At 35.3% G+C, this 11,077-nt stretch overlaps 1 non-coding gene across 1 annotated transcript; it reads right to left on the bottom strand.

The window, feature by feature from the left end:
* Positions 1-1,214: 1,214 nt before the first annotated feature.
* Positions 1,215-1,318, bottom strand: LOC136307303 (small nucleolar RNA U13). The gene has a single exon (XR_010725957.1). It is a non-coding gene; the product is annotated as a small nucleolar RNA U13 (small nucleolar RNA).
* Positions 1,319-11,077: the final 9,759 nt, after the last annotated feature.

Here is an 11,077-nt window from a genome sequence, read left to right as displayed (position 1 = left end):
GTGTAGAGACTGTATAACTTATTTTTCCCAAGCTTTAACATGGATATTCCTTGTTTACTCAAAGAGTGTTATGGCACATTTTTATATTAGACTGACTTAACTAATGGAGATCCTTTAATTGATGGGAAAAAATTTAGTTACAAATTTACTAAAGAATCAGTGCAGGACAGAATGCAAATATGAGTGTTCTTAACTTTCATTTTTGGTCAATGAAGTCATGAATATGAATATAATCTTGAAGAAGATATATATAGAATATGAGATTATTAAAGACAGATTAGAAAACAATATTTTGAGGCTGAGTAAGGAGGTAGGTTACAATGAAGGAAGAAGAGGGAATAGACAATAGAATTAGGAAGAGAACGATACCTTGAGGTTAAAAGAAGGGCTACTAAAAAGAACAACCTAGAGAATAGTGAAAGGAATTTCAAGCTTTATTGGAATTGTTTAGTTGAGGCCAAAGAGCACAGATGCAGAAGCTGACATGTTAGTTGACTAGGTCTTGGGATGGGCGTTAGCAGTATGAATTCTGCAGAAGGACAAAGAAAAGGAAGGAAGAAATGAGAAATTAACCTTTATTTAGCCTCTACATCTTCTGGTCAACTTTACATACCTTATTTAATCATCACAAAATATTCAGAAGTAGACATCATTTTCATTTTACTGAAGGAGAATCTAAAGTTGAGAACTCATAGTCACAGGTTCTAAATGGCAGAATCAGGTCTTTAACCTGTGTACATCATATTTTATATTCTGTGCACTTTCAAATAAATATTGCTAGGTTAGAATCAGTAATTATCTGAAGTAATTAACCATTGGGTCTAGATAGAGTAAAGAAAGCAAATGAAAGATAGACAAAGCTTTTGAAGACAAAGCTTTTTTTAAAAAAAAGGATAATTAAGCCTTGATTCATTGCTGTATTTGGAGCATAGCCACAGGGGATTTAAAGAAGAGAAGGCCATAAGCAGAAAGTGGGAATTGGAAAGTTGAGACTTGGAAGACTAAGAACATTCAAGTGATAGGGAATCTTGATGTGAGGTCCTAACAGTCCTTCCTTAAAGTAAAGATGAATTACGCTGGATTCCGTATGTCAAGCAATGATGATATTGAGACATTGATTAAGTTAATCAGTTAACCATGTGAGCTGAAAAGGCCTAAATGATGGAAGGGCTTAGTCTGACAAAGAAGTAGATAAACTTCAATTAATCTTTTTATGTCAGATGGGTAATGTGCCAATGTCACAACAAGATCTGAAGGAGGCACATCTCACACAAGAGCGTGAACACCAAATCATCATGTTTACAAACTACAAAAGGATCTGACAAGCATAATTGAGGTATAAGAAAGATAAGGATAAAAATTCTCACCCTGTCACATTTAGATGCCACCTTTTGAAATATGCTTTCAAAGTATTGAGAGACAAGAGTCTCAAGAATAGATAGAAAAGAAAGGTTTTATTTTATGGTTTGTTTAGAACCAGGATTTACTTTCAAATTTCTATTCCCAGCAATCTTTTATTAAATTCACAAAATGGCACTTTTTGTGTAATTTTTAAATAATTTTTGTCTAAACCTGGAAACATTTTTTTTCAGCATTAATAAGTGACATAAATCTCTACTTCATTTTGGGTAACTGATTAAATCAGGATGGCTGATTTCAGTGAAAAATTGGAAAATCTCCTAATTCTTTTGTCTTGCTCCTTCCCATTTCTTTTGAAGTACAGAATAATAAAGGAGATTAATCCTGCTCAATTTGTAGTGCTGCATTATTAACCAAAACTGCTTTTTTACATCTGTTATAATTATGTCTCAACAAACCATAGATAAATGGTTTTACTATAGGAGACCAATGCTAAGTCAAATTACTGGGAAGAAGTAAAATCTCTGTGCTTTTAATTACAGCACTTCCCATTATTATTAGAGAAGAAGATTTCTCTAGTGGATACCAAGAATATGAAAAGCGTTTTTATTCTTTCTTTAACAGAATCAGAAAAGGAAAATGCTAAATCCAATCCTAGGAGTTCATGAGTGGCCCAAAACAATGTTCTCTGTGTAATGAGCCCTATGACCACAGATCAGTTGGTTACCTCCCACTGTGTCCTACTCTTTCAGGATCAGCAGACATAGTTTTAACATAGTTTTTGTTTGTTTGTTTGTTTGTTTTGTATTTTTCTGAAGCTGGAAACGGGGAAAGACAGTCAGTCAGACTCCCGCATGCGCCCGACAGGGATCCATCCGGCACTCCCACCAGGGGGCGATGCTCTGCCCACCAGGGGGCGATGCTCTGCCCCTCCGGGGCATCGCTCTGCCATGACCAGAGCCACTCTAGCACCTGGGGCAGAGGCCAAGGAGCCATCCCCAGCGCCCGGGCCATCTTTGCTCCAATGGAGCCTTGGCTGCGGGAGGAGAAGAGAGAGACAGAGAGGAAAGAGGGGGGGCAGAGAAGCAAATGGGCACTTCTCCTATGTGCCCTGGCCGGGAATCGAACCCGGATCCCCCGCACGCCAGGCCAACGCTCTACCGCTGAGCCAACCGGCCAGGGCCTGTTTGTTTGTTTGTTTGTTTGTTTAAATCATCATCACCCTGTTATTGACTTCTTGATGTCAACTCCTGCCAGAAAACTAATACTACCACTAATGATATGTATAAAACAAGATATTACAAATTCATTTGGTAAACAGCATTTACAATGGGACCAAAGTTTTATATTTTACGATCAGAGAGCATATTAATAATATCTTCCTTTAGGTAAAGTGGATGTTCTTAATCTCCAAATCTCCAATCTATTAATAATTATTATGTATGACTTACAGGTTCATTTTGTCCTTTGTACTTACCCTTTGATATTACTTTTTACTTAGTTTTATTCAATGTATTATCTAAAGGTGCAATAGTGAACCATTTATATAACTATTTTGAAAATACTGCTTCAGATTTTGTTTACATTCTTTTTTGTGTTGCTAAAACTAGGTAGAATGAAAAAAAACTCAGCAGGTTGGAGAATTGAAGAGCATAAAAGTAATTTTAGAGCTTTAATTTTTATTCTTATAGTAAAAGGCAATGGGTATAAAAATCAATACTTGGAGTTGATAAATATATGAAAAAAATTTAATTTCAAACCCATATAACCATTGTGGAACAGTTCTGAGTATGGAAGGGAACAATGTTAGTGATCAAGCCAGCACAACAGGATTAACCCAGAATAGTCCTAGGCAAACCCAATGTAGGTTACTCTGCTTTTGTGATCCTTATGCTATTCCATGCTATTTTATTTTTATTTTTTATTCATTTCTATGAAATTGCTTCATCTATATTGGCAGATTCAAAAGCAAACTGAACATAATGTTATTTCTCTCTATACTCCATTGTATTTTCTACAGTGATTCTCATCTAGTGTATCATCAATAAATATTTTCACAATAAATGATACATTTTCAAAGTGAGTGTGAGCATCCCCTACCACCATGTGACCAATATGGCACTTAGCTAACTTCAGTTTCACATGAAAGAGAAGTTTCTGAAATCTTGCCTTTTTCCTTTATATTATAATCCCTTCAGATATATTATTACCCTCCAGAACTGTGTTCTAATTTGTGTGTGTGTGTGTGTGTGTGTGTGTTGTATTTTTCTGAAGTTAGAAGCGGGAGGCAGTCAGACAGACTCCTGCATGTGCCCAACCAGGAACCACCTGGCATGCCCACCAGGTGGCGATGCTCTGCCCATCTGGTCTGTTGCTCTGTTGCAACTGGAGCAATTCTAGTGCCTGAGGCAGAGGCCATGGAGCTGTCCTCAGCCCCCAGGCCAACCTTGCTCCAGTGAAGCCTAAGCTGCAGGAGGGGAAGAGAGAGACAGAGAGGAAAGAGAGGGGGAAGGGTGGAGAAGCAGATGGGCGCTTCTTCTCTGTGACGTGACCGGGAATCGAACCTGGGACTTCCACACACCAGGCCAACACTCTACCGCTGAGCAAAACTGCCAAGGCCACTAATTTTTTTTTCTTAACCTCATTTAAATTTTCTTTTTTAATTTTGTTATCTGTAATTAGATGTATATTCTACTTGACTTCCATTTGTTGAGTGTTTGAAGGCCTGTCCCAGATTCTCCCAGTTTATACAAAATCAAATCTTTGGTAATCTCTTTAAAACATTTTCAGTCTTCTCTAAGCTGTAACTGATTCAATTTACAGAGCATTATAAATGAATAAATACATATTTTTTTCAATTACATGTGGATATTTCATTGAATTCTAGAACTTTAGAATAAAAACATTACTTAAGTCATTCACCTCTTTGGATGCTAAGATTCTGAAAATTAAAATCATTTGTCTGAGGTAAAATAATGGTGGAAGAGAAACTAAATGTCTATATAGCATATACATTTATATTTTCAATCTGTATGTAGGATGTAAAGATTCCTTAATTGGGAAAACAAAGAAGTATCTTTTTGGATAGTGTGTCTCCTGAAATGTTGAAAAATTTTACTCTAATGGTTTATCCAAATAAAAGTTATTTTATTAGATAAATAAAAGTCTATAAATAACTATATACTGATGGTTCAGGAGCTCTAAAATATTGATATTTTAGGTTTCTACTGTCTTTCTGCTTTCCTGTCCCCAACCTGTAGTTTAATTCTCCTGATTCCCTCATTATCTTAGAAAAGCTACCCAGTTTACAGGTGTCCATCTAATTTTTAGGCAGGAAGAAGACGGAAAGAATAAAAATGAAGGATAGTACCTATAATAGGAAGAAACAGCATTCCTAGAAGTCTTTAGGAGACTTCTACTTGAATCTCACTGGCCACCTATGGCTGGAAGAAGGATGACACATGTAGGCTACTTTTTAAATTGACACATTACCACTCAAAAAACCCCATACATTTTCCTAATAAGTAAAAAGAATAACTGGGTGCTTCAGTAGGTATCTAGCAGTTTCTGTTGAAATTGGCTTAAGTAGGAAGTGAATTTATGATGAATCTTAGTATCTCTGGGATGGTCAGAGAGTCAGACTAAAACCCTGAGACCAGGAGTGATACCCAAGCAAACATCAGTGTCATTCTTATAGAAACACTGTTCCTCCTACTTGACACCAACATTCATTATGATTGATATAATAATTATCCACTATATGTCTGCTTTCCTCAAGGAGCTAGCCCCCAGTATGCTTGCCTTACAACTTATTTTTCCATATCCTTTTTTTATGTTATCTATAAAAATAATATCCTGTCTGGTTTATCTTAATGAATTCAGTCAAACTTGGCTGATAATGATTGAAGATGATCTAAAGCTATCTTGATGTGTTACCTTTTTTTGCTGTTATTTTTACATCACAAGTCCTTCTGTGCTTTTATGTAAGAAAATTAGAGATGTTGATGAGAGTGTTGGTTCTACTGCAAGGCATTAATAAAGAGATACTTGAGGAGACAGAGTCTTTCCAAAAGTCCCTGAAAGAACATTACATGGGGAGTTAACCTTGGTCATGTGACTTATCATAGGGAGAGAGCGGGTGGTTTTGGTTTTTGGAATCAGAAGTTTTAGATTAACAACCAGACACTAAAAATACTGTAGTGTAAGTTTGGCCAAGAGTCTTCAACTAATGTTTTAAAGGTAAAATAGGTGGCTTCATCAGTTAAAAATAACTATGTTTGTGATGATACTGTCATAAACTGTAGAGGGCTATGTGCTATATACATGCTAGATCAATGAATTTCAACCCGTTTTATCTCATGGCACTCATAAACTAATTACTAAAATTCTGTGGCACATCAAAGTTATATTTTTGCCAATCTGACGAAAATATTTTTGTTGATTTTCAAAAAAAATAATAATAGTAATTGCCTACATTTTTGCTCCAAAATGGCTTTTTAAAAAAATCAGGTGCATATATATATATATATATATATATATATATATATATATATATATAAAGATTTATGGTGCTAAGAATTAACCAATCAGATGCAATATTATTATGTAACTTGGCCAATAATATACAAGTCTATTATATGATCAATATGATTCAAAATAGGACATTCACAAATGACAGCTATTGTTGTGTTAGCTGTTGTCATTTTTTTATTTGACAGTGTAAAGCAAAAGAGGTCAGTGCCTTGGCTAAATAGTCAAGTATTGCATGTTTTAAAATTTCTTTTGGCACACTGGTTGAAAATTATTGTTCTAGATGTGGGAGGTCTGAGCTTTGATTTCACACTTGTTAGCTTCCCCTTGATGATTCTTCTGAAGTCACTTAACATTTTTGGGTTTCAGCTTCTTCTTAAAAACATAGACAAGAAGGGTGTGATGAGATAGGTGTTTAAGAATAAAAAATGGAGCCCCTGGCTGGGTGATTCAGTCGATAGAGTATCCTCCTTGTGCATTGAAGTCGTAGTTCAAGCCCCCAGTCAAGGCATGTAGGAAAAATAATCAATGAGTGTGCAACTATATGGAACAACTAAATGGAACAGTGTGTTGATGCTTCTCTTTCCCCTTTACATTTCCACCTTCCTCTCTTTCTCTCAAATTAATGGAAAAATATTTTTCAAGGGTGATTTATTTATTTTAATTTATTCATTTTAGAGAGGAGAGAGAGAGGGAGAGAGACAGAGAGAGAGAAGGAGGGAGGAGCTGGAAGCATCAACTCCCATATGTGCCTTGACCAGGCAAGCCCAGGGTTTCGAACCGGCAACCTCAGCATTTCCAGGTAAACGCTTTATCCACTGCGCCACCACAGGTCAGGCGGAAAAAATATTTTTAAAGAATAAAAAAAGGAAAACCTACTAGCTTCCCAATAGCTGCATAGAAAAAGGTACTTTACTATGGGAGAGGAGCAAAAGGCCAAAAAAATGGAACAAAACATAGGTCAAATTATAGAAATCAAGGACATACACTGCAAAAAACTGAAGCAAGAGATTTAAAAAGGAAAGCTCTGTAGGACTTTAAAGGGTAGAACCAGTAGCTTAATATCAGTCAAAGAAAATGGCAGTAGAGCAGAACATCTTCTTCCACTAGACTGCAGACACAGGTTTTCAAAACTGATTAAAGGGATCTTGTATGTAACTTTCATTTGGCTGAATTCAGTTGAAAGTAACAGAAGAAATAGGGTTTCTTGTTTTATTTTATTTTTTTCTATCTCATGCATAATGATGGTTTTTCACATTTCTTCCTTCAACACTATTTTACATAATATATAACATAGAAGTCATATTTAAAGCGAATGATCCAACCCAGAAAATCCTTTGTCATATTATGGCAAATAATTGATTGGAAGGAGATGCCTTCTATTCATTGAGAAGCCTACAGTGTCAGAATTTTAACATTTTTAAAAATTATTTATTCACTTTAGAGAGGAGAGGGAGAGACAGAGAGAGAGAAGGGGGGAGGAGCTGGAAGCATCAACTCCCATATGTGCCTTGACCAGGCAAGCCCAGGGTTTCGAACTGGCAACCTCAGCATTTTCAGGTCAACACTTTATCCACTGTGCCACCACAGGTCAGGCCCAGAATTTTATTGTGACTTTCCTGGTGTTTCTACAACGTTACAGACAGAAATGAGGAAATGACAATTTATTTGTTGTATGGCACATTTTCTTGAGTTCTTATGGTGTAAAAACCATTAAGTATACTATCTTTTCAAATTTTCATTGTACATCTATAATGTGCAATAGATATAGTTCTTTTGTACTGAGGAAGCTGAGACTCAATGAAAATATATAACTTGCCCAAAGTTACACAAAGTGTACACAGTAGAACTAGGGTTTAAACCTATGTTTGGGTGACTTCAATAGTTTTGTAGTGAATGAGCACATTTTTTTTTTTGCTTGTTTTGAAATTTAGAATATCTTTTTCACCAACCACCAAAGCTAAAACAACAATTACAAAAATTAAATCCTTCCAGGAAGTTGTCACCAGTTTCTCTGAAGATCAAGACCCTTTCACCACATTTTTGGTGAAAATATCCAAAAAAACTAAAAATTCACTAGTATGAAGGCAAATTGAGTTACTGATAGAGATAAAAAATCAGAGTAGATAAATGTACTACAAATCCAGCTATCAGCATTTAATATGTTTTTGTTAATAACTTACAAATCTAACTTCAATCATTAAAAATTTTTTTTTCACAGAAATAATTCTGGTAGGAGGGGAGCTTATTGGTACAAGAGAGACCTGACATTTATAGCACCCATATGAAAAAGAAGTTGATTAGGTGAAAAAATGAAGGCAGGAGCAAAGAAAACATATTATAATATTCTTGAGTCTTTGTTTTATGAAAGAAAGCACAGCTCATCATACCAGTAAAACACTTTAAATTAGGGGTCTGTTAATCTTCACTATTCAGTGATCTATGAACCACTCTAAATTGCATTTAGTTATGAATAAAATTAATTTTCTCAGACTTTGAACCCTCTCAACTGACTCAAGCATGATATAGATTACCCTTAGATGTTGCTGCTAGTATCTAGGTCAGACTGAAGATTCCACTGCATTTTTAATTCTTAATTGTTTTTAATTTTCACTTTTTAAATATTCTCTTAAGAGTTATGACTGCTTCCTGATGTAGTCTGGTGATTTAATTAACTAGTCCTGCAAAGTGTATGCAAAGCAGGAAGTAAACTTTTCCATGCCGTGACCTGAAAGCAGTTTGAATCATATTTGAGGCTACCTGACTCTACCAGTGAATGAGATTCTCAGAAATGATGTCTCAGACTTTAGCATTTCAGAAACTATAGAACAGCTGAAGGCTGGAATGTCATTAGAAGACGAGATTTGTTCAGGTTATCCCATCCTCCTACTCTACCAAGCTTAATTGGCACGTCAGTCTATGGATCCATCCTGTGATAAAAGGCCAAATGTCTACTAATTCTCCCAGGCTTACTAGGGAGTCTGAAGGAGCTCTGGAGTTGCTTATAGACAATGAGACTGTCCAGTGATCTTTGCTATTGAAGTTGACAAAGAAGCAGACTGAGTGTAGAAAAGAGTATTTTCACATGCATTATTCTTGTTATCAGACGTATTATCGAAAGAGAATTGGAGATGTGAGGCCATTGGCTTATGTAATGCCTTTCTTTCTCCCCCTCCACCACTTAAGAACAGAGCAATTAAATAAAATAATTAACAATAAAAGGAAAACAATAAAAGGCAGGCATTCTTGAATAGGGCGAGATTTCAGTTTATAAAGCAGGGGGAAAAGAAAAATACTGTTCTCTAGAAAAAATTATACTATTCTGAAACCAAGTTTTATTTCTGTTTCTGTTTTTGTTTGGTTATGATGACACTCAGCCAAGGTAGCTTCCCTCTTGTGTGTATGCTACAGTATTGGATGATGACTCTGATGTGGCCTGGTTAACTGTTTTGACCCATAATATCTGACATAAGTTGTTTAAGTGATAATGTTAAACTTTTAGAAAGGAACAGAAGAAGTATATTAAGTGGAATGTTAAAGAGACCTTTAATTATGGTTGGGAGCACACTTTTTCTCCAGAAAATGGACAAAAAAGCAGCAAAGCAAGGGCTTTGGAAATATGAAAGGCATCAGAAATTTCTGCATCTTGGGCTGTTTGACCAGTTATAGAAAAGGTAGTTAGAGCCTGTCATGAGTACAGAATTGCCTAAGGGGCATCACAATGCTTTTAAATAGCCTTGATTCAATCATCCCTCCCATTTCCAGAAACTCATCTACCTAGGAAGAGTAGTATGTGAATGTAGTTGTAAGTATATCTTCCTTTTGAGAAATGGTTAAATTAAGTATTGTCTATCCAACTAAGCTCATATCTTGGAACCTTCCAAGCTCTATCTTCTAATAACTTTTTTTACATTCTTTACCTTCTAGTCAAACTGAGTTATTGATTGCTAGTTGAACATGTTTTCTGTCTCTATATCTTTACTCATGCTGTTCTGTCCGCTAATATGCCTTTTCTACTGTATTTCATCTGTCAGACTTTGGCTGCTGTAATGCTTCTTTTCCAAAGCCTTTTCTAGTCCAACTGAAAAATATCTCTTCCTACCTTGAATCCCTCTTCTGCTTTACCTTTCTGATGGAATTCATACTTTACTTTATATCACAACTATCTCCCCTACTTCAGAAAAATCTCCTTGAATGTCACATCCTTTTTATGAAACTATATTTTAAGAATCTAGTTATAATTTGTATCTTGTCAATGAAAAATAAGAGAAAAGAATGAAGATTTTCCAAGATCTTATTTTTATTTAATTATTCATAGTATAAAGGTTATGTAATGACTTTCTGAAATGAGTGTTTGTAATGATGAAATAAGAAATAGCTCAAATGGAGGGAGGATGTAGTTAGGAAATTCTGGGTGCCTTGCATAAAATGTCATCCAGTAGACATTCAGTAAAACTTTAGTCATTCTTCATTATATTCATTAGTGAATTTTTTAGAGAAGTATAAGTTATAAAACCTTTGTGGACAAGTTACTCAGAAACTGTAATATTCAGGGCAACAAGTTAGAAATTATATTTCTATCAGAGTTTCTTAAAAAAACCATTCATGATAGATATCTATTTATATATGATCAAATCAAAGTTTATAAAGAGTAAGTGACATTCTAAAAGGCACACAACTAATAAATATAGTCAATCATTCCAAAGCCTGGACTTAAAAATGCCTAAACTAACCACGGAAATTATAGTAAAAGATAAAGACAAGGCAGCTACTAAGGAAGAGGTATATTTCTACTTCACTTATTAATTGATTTATTGATTCATTTATTTATTTGACAAATATTTTTTAGCCCCATACTAACCACTATTCTAGAGACTGGGAGGTACCATTAAACAAATATATGTATATATTTGGTCACAAAAAAGCAGCTGAATCGCTAGATGTCACATCTCCATTCTAGGCAAAAAGAAGGAAAATGAAGAGTCATGGCCTAGTCTCTGTCTTTTATTTATTTATTTTTTTATTTATTCATTTTAGAAAGGAGAGGGAGAGACAGATAGAGAGGGAGAGAGAGGAGAGACAGAGAGAAGGCAGGGAGGAGCTGGAAGCATCAACTCCCATATATGCCTTGACCAGGCAAGCTCAGGGATTCGAACCGGCGACCTCAGCATTTCCAGGTCAATGCTTT

The sequence above is a fragment of the Saccopteryx bilineata genome, chromosome 5 (assembly GCF_036850765.1).
Source record: "Saccopteryx bilineata isolate mSacBil1 chromosome 5, mSacBil1_pri_phased_curated, whole genome shotgun sequence".
Classification (NCBI taxonomy): domain Eukaryota; kingdom Metazoa; phylum Chordata; class Mammalia; order Chiroptera; family Emballonuridae; genus Saccopteryx; species Saccopteryx bilineata.
This window is presented reverse-complemented; position numbering and strand designations above follow the sequence as displayed.